The sequence below is a fragment of the Bos taurus genome, chromosome 2 (genome assembly GCF_002263795.3).
Source record: "Bos taurus isolate L1 Dominette 01449 registration number 42190680 breed Hereford chromosome 2, ARS-UCD2.0, whole genome shotgun sequence".
Lineage (NCBI taxonomy): Eukaryota > Metazoa > Chordata > Mammalia > Artiodactyla > Bovidae > Bos > Bos taurus.
Genome location: NC_037329.1, coordinates 116,503,747 through 116,510,204, shown reverse-complemented (window position 1 = coordinate 116,510,204; position 6,458 = coordinate 116,503,747). Strand labels below are relative to the sequence as shown.

General features: G+C 39.8%; 1 pseudogene; it reads right to left on the bottom strand.

The window, feature by feature from the left end:
* Positions 1-506: 506 nt before the first annotated feature.
* On the bottom strand, positions 507-2,600 carry LOC781122 (oxysterol-binding protein-related protein 9-like; annotated as a pseudogene).
* Between the last annotated feature and the right edge of the window lie 3,858 nt (positions 2,601-6,458).

Genomic DNA, 6,458 nt, shown 5'->3' with positions numbered 1-6,458 from the left:
AAGGTTAGAAAAATTAGTTTATGAAACCTTAAGAAGCATTGAGTATAATTGAACTGTAGTCCAGAGTTAGATACAATTTAATAAAATAATAGTTCAATTTCAAAATAAAAGTTATTGTAGGTGAGACCATGAAATTTCCTAACACATGATTTTAATACATTATGCTAAATTTTCTAAAACAACTCAGAGAAACTGATATTTACAGTAAATGGAGTATTTATGAAAAATCTGGTGTCAGCTATATTATATATATGTATATATAGAACCCAAGATTATTTGAACTAGGAAACAGATGTTGTATATCTCAATAGCAGTACTGGAATGCAGAGTTTAAGACTGGGATTTACACCATGGGATTTGGAAAAGGAGCAGACATCTTGTTTTCAAAACCTGAAGTTTTTCTCAAGACCAAAATCAACATTGTAACTGCCACAGACAGGAAAAAGGGAAGCTTTGCTCACTTTAATTGTTCATTTGCCTCAGAAAGTCCAGTATCCCTGAGACAGGAACCACTGCAATAAGAAGAGAGTGAATAGGTTCTCCCAGAGGAGGATTGTTGCTTAATTATGCCTCCTGCCCTGGAACCAGGAGCAAACTTTGGGTTTCCCAACCTAATGCTTGGCAGCACCGAGACATTTCAGTAATAGTTCATCAAAAACCCAGAATTCTCCATCTTCATGAAACAACCTTGTCTCCCATTGAATTTCCTTTTCCTTCCTTTCTCAGGCTTCTGCTCTTTGTCTTTCTTCAAGTCTATGCTTGGCTTCAGATGCTGCATCAATGTCTCTGATTTTTAAGTTGAGAGTGACATCCTTCCAAAGGCAGTGGGATTCATACTCTTTCTGATCTTCCAGCTTCCTCACTTTCCTCTTGATTATACGCGACTTCTTGGTATCTATAAAAACTGCATTTTCCCCTGTTGAGTATTCTGCATACATTACACCATTCCATTCCCCTTCAATTGAACAGGAAGACTTCTTGTCATTTGGGAAAAAAATCTCAGTGGTAATTTTGTGCTTCTTGCCCCCATAGAAAGGTTTAGTGTGGAAGATGATGTTTGCACTATAGGCAGATTTGGAACAACTAATATTGCATTCTCCACCTAGTTCCACCCAGGGCACTGTAAACACTGGGGAATGTGAGAATGTAACATTCATCATGCTCTAGACACGAGACACAGCCCTGCCCTGTGTTGTGCACCCCAATTGACATCCTGAGGAATTTTGATTTGGTCCAGATATGAGCATTGGATTGTATCTTTTTATTAAAACACTCAGCATAAAAGGCTGAAATGGGTGGATAATGAGAAATCTGCTCAGCCACGAATGTTACACTATTCTTGGAAACCCAGGGAACTGGTCCTTCTGAAACTAGCCCAACATTCTCTTCAGTATCATTTGATAATGTTCAGTGACACTGAAAGATTTCACCCAAAATGGGGTTGTATGGCTTTTTGCCAACTGATCCTCTCCTTCCTGTGTGAAAGGCTGAGAAATACCATTTCACAACCTGAACCATTCAGTCTCTGCCATCCTTCTGGTCACTAATACTCACAAGTAGATCCGGATGTGCAAAAGTCTGCGTACATTTCTAAAAGAGATCTTCTTTCAAGAATAAATGTTGAAAGAACTACCTTCATAAGATCCATTTCAAGTCTAACTTGTGACAACAGATGCATGATAACACTCTTGTGCTTTTCCATCGACCCTGCCTCCCCTTGGTCATTTCTATAATCATGTGAATCAAAAAGGTCAGGATCGCTTGTTCCATTGGACATGGAAGAATTAAGTGATTTGTGGTATCTAGGAACTTTAGACTATTTTCTGAGCCACTGTGTGTCAAGACTGAGGCAGATGCAGGCAGATCTATTAAGCGCTTTGGGGATGAGCCACTCTGAAGGAATTCATCTGCATCATAGAATTCATCTTCACTGCTAGAGTAAGAGAACTCTGGGAATGTGTTTGGAGACAGGTTGACATGGCTTGGAGAAGTCAGACTGCTACTAGGTGGTGAGTGGCCACTGCCTGTACTATTTGGTGTTGGAGTCTGATGATGTCCCAAGGTTGTTAATACAGGTCCAACTGGTAGAGAAGACAGACGCTGCTCTGAATCACACAACTCAGAGTAGGTTCTGGAGGTAAGACAGTCTGGGAAGGCACTGTGTTGACCACAGCTTCCAAGGGACCAGGTTGATATATTGCATCCACAGGATTAATAGTGCTTTTAGCGATCTGCAGCGATATAATGTAGTGTTTAATTGATTCTACCAAGCTATTTGTTGTCTCTTTGAGGGTTTCAATTTTCTTTCTCTGTTCATCATCTCTGCAGTTTTGAAGTTTGTCATCAAAAAGCTTCAACTAACAAGATTTGTAGGTAAGCATCAGCTTCTGTAAGTTTGTTATCAAAGTCTTGGAGACTAGGAACAAATCCTGAATCCAAACTCCCAGGTGGTGACGGGATGGAGGCAGGGAGAGAATCTCACACTCTCGCCCACAGCCTAGGCAAGCAGCAGGGTCCCTGGGAACTCAGGGATGGGAGCCGGCCCCTCTCCCAGATCCTTTGGGTCTACTCACTTCACAAGTGACCAGCAAGAAAGCCATTCGCCAAGACCCCTGCTCTCTGTACCTCCAGGGGAGGAAGCCGAGGACCACTTCCGAGCACCCCTCTTTGCCGCCCTCAGCCGAATCGCCACTGCGGTGCAGTTGGTCTCATCAAGTCTCCTTCATCCTCTCTTGATTGCACTTTAATTAGCCTTTAGTTTTCATCACTCCAGCAAAATTAATTGTGTACAGGTTACCAATAGTTCCATATTGCTGAAGACAATAATTAACTCTCACTACTGACATTACTCATTTTAATTATTATGCACACTATGAAAAAGCCTCAAAAAAAAAAAAAGAAAAAGCCTCACCATATGTTAAAATTTACAAATCTGCAAATATATAAAATTTGACAGAACTAAAAGGAGCAATAGACCAATTTGTGTTATACTGGGAGATTTTTACCATACCTCTCTCTGTAACTGGGAGTTCAAGTAGAAAAAGAAAATCAAGAAATGGTATTTAAAATTTGAACATCTCCATTCATAAATGTAAACCAACTGAAATTGTATAGTGTGAAATACAGATTATTTTCAAAGTGCACAAGTGATATTTACCAACATCATACAATAATGCTTGATAAAATAAATCTCAATAGAATGTTATAGTAATTCCAAATTTTGGGCTTCCCAAGTGGAGCTAGTGGTAAATAACACGCTTGCCATTGCAGGAGATGTAAGAGATCTTAGCGTTGGGAAGATCCCCTGGAGAAGGAAATGACAACCCTCTCCAGTATTCATGCCTGGTTAATCCCATGGACAAAGGAACCTGGCAGGCTACAGTACACGGGGTCGCAAAGAGTTGGACATGACTGAAATGATTTAACATGCATGCACGTTTTCATGCCACAGAAAAATTAAGAAATCAATTTTAAAAAGATATCTTAAAACATCAAAATTTGAACCCTAAGAAATACACATCTAGACATCTTTGGATTGGAAGAAGCAATTAAATGCGAGGCTTCCCTGGTGGCTCAGACAGTAAAGAATCTGCCTGAAATGCAGAAGACCAAGTTTCGATTCCTGGGTCAGGAAGATCTGCTGGAGAAGGAAATGACAACCCACTCCAGTATTCTTGCCTGGAGAATCCCATGGACAGAGGAACCTGGTGGGCTTCAGTGCATGGGCTAAAAAAGAGTCAGACACAACTGAGTGATTAACTAAATGGAATTTAGAAAATGTTTAGCATAAATAATTATGAGAAAGATGTAGGATGCAACTAAACAATGCTAAGGACGGTGCCTCAGGTATAAAATAAGAGAGAAGAAGGCTAAAAAAAAAAAAAATAATGATCTAAGTAGACATCTCAAGAACTTAGGGGGAAAAAAAAAAAAAAGAGCAAATTAACCCAAAGAATGTAAACAGTAGGAAAAAAATAAAGATAAGAGCAGAAACTGGTAAAGAAAACAAATGCACAATGAATAAAATTAACAAATCCATAATATTAAATTTTAAAAATAGTAATAAATTTCATAAGTCGCTGGAAAGGCTAATCTAAAAAGAAGTAGAGAGAAGAAAGGAGATGGAAAAAAAGGGAGAGGAGAGAGTGCTTGGATGGAGAGAAAGTGATAGCTTAATTATTAGTGTTGGAAATATAAAAGAAGATATATTAACCTACATACGTACATATGTGATTTAAAACAGTTGAGCATAATATTGACAACTATATGTCAATATGTTAAAAAACTTTGATAAAATGCTTAAATTCCCAGAGAAACATAACAGAAGTAGAGTCCTAAAATAAACAAACATAGGAATAAAACTTTATATATAAAAAAAATTTGATTCTGAAATTAAAAATCATGCCATAAGATCTGAGTAAATTGCATCTAGCAATGCATAAAAAGAATATCAATACATCATGACAAAGTGATTATTCACAAAATGCAAAGCCATCTTAACACCTTAAAATCTAATGTTATTTTTCACATTAACTCAATAAAAAGAAAAGCCTTGAAATCATCTGAAAAGGTATAGAAATTCATTTATATTTCCCAGAAAAGCTCTTAACACACTAGGAATAAAAGATTGCTTTCTAATCTAATGAAGAATATCTAGGAAATTCTATAGAAAATATCATACTTAATGATGAAGTATTTAAAGATTTCCTATGAGACTGAAAATGTTACCTTATCACCACTTGTATTTAACATCATTTTAAACGTCCTTGCTGTAGCACGTGTGTGCATGCTAAGTTGCTTCAGTCATGTCCAATTCTTTGTGACCCTATGGACTGTAGTCCACCAGGCTCCTCTGTCCTTGGGATTCTCCAGGTAAGAATACTGGACTGGGTTGCCATTTCCTTCTCTAGAAGATCTTCCTAACTCAGGGATCAAACCTGTATCTCTTATCTCTCCTGTGTTGGCAGGTGGGTTCTTTACCCCTAGGGCCACCTGGGATGCCCCCCTTGTAAGTATAATGTTATAAAATGAAATAAGATTTATGGTTATTGGAAGTTCAGTTCAGTTCAGTCACTCAATTGTGTCCAACTCTTTGTGACTCCATGGACTGGAACGTGCCAGACTTCCCTATCCATCACCAACTCCCAGAGCTTGCTCAAACTCATGTCCATTGAGTCAGTGATGCCATCCAACCATTTCATCCTCTGTCTTCCCCTTCTCCTCCTGCCTTCAATCTTTCCCAGCATCAGGGTCTTTTCAAATGAGTTAGTTCTTTGCATCAGGTGGCCAAGGTATTGGAGTTTCAGCTTCAACATCAGTCCTTCCAATGAACACTCAGGACTGATCTCCTTTAGGATGGACTGGTTGGATCTCTTTGCAGTCCAGGGGAATCTCAAGAGTCTTCTTCAACACCACAGTTCAAAAGCATCAATTCTTTGACACTCAGCTTTCTTTATAGTCCAACTCTCACATCCATACATAACTACTAGAGAAACCATACCTTTGATTAGATGGACCTTTGTTGGCAAACCTTGTGTGCCCTAGGAACCAGGAGAAAGGAGCAGTGATCCCACAAGAGACTGACCCAGACTTGCCCGTGAGTGTCCAGGAGACTCTGGCAGAGGCTGGGTTGGTGGTGGCCTGCTGCAGGGTTGGGGCACTGAGTGCAGCAGTGCCTGCATGGGGCCCTTTGAAGGAGGTCCCCATTATCTTCATTGCCTCCACCATAGTTTGGCCTCAGGTCAAACAACAGGGAGGGAACACAGCCCCTCCCATCACAAAAAATTGGATTAAAGATTTACCGCCCAACAGAACAAAACCCAGTTTCCCCCTCAGTCAGTCTTTCCCATCAGGAAGCTTCCATAAGCTTCTTATCCTTATCCATCAGAGGGCAGACAGAACGAAAACCACAATCACAGAAAACTAACCAATCTGGCCATTTGGACCACAACCTTGTCTAACTCAATGAAACAATGAGCCATGCTGTGTTGGGCCACCCAAGAAGGTCAGGTCATGGTGGAGAGTTCTGACAAAACATGGTCCCCTGGAGAATGAAGTGGTAAAACACTCCAGTGTTCTTTCCCTGATAATCCCATGAACAGTATGGTTATTAGAAAGGAAGCAATAATTGGAAGACTAGTAATTGAGTAGTTAGAAAATCAAAAGAATAATCTATTAAAATTAAAACATGAATTTAGCAATATATCTAATATCAACTAGAGTCTGCCTGCAATGCTGTGGAGCAGCAGGAGACTCAGGTTTGATCCTGGGGTCCAGAAGATCATGTGGAGTAGAAGATGGCAACCCACTTCAGGATTCTTACCTGGGAAATCCCATGGACAGAGGAGCCTGGCGGGCTACAGTCCACCGGGTCACAAAGAGTCGGACATGACTGAGCAACTGAGCCAACAACAGCAGCTAATATCAATACATAAAAATCACTTGCATTTCTGCACTTG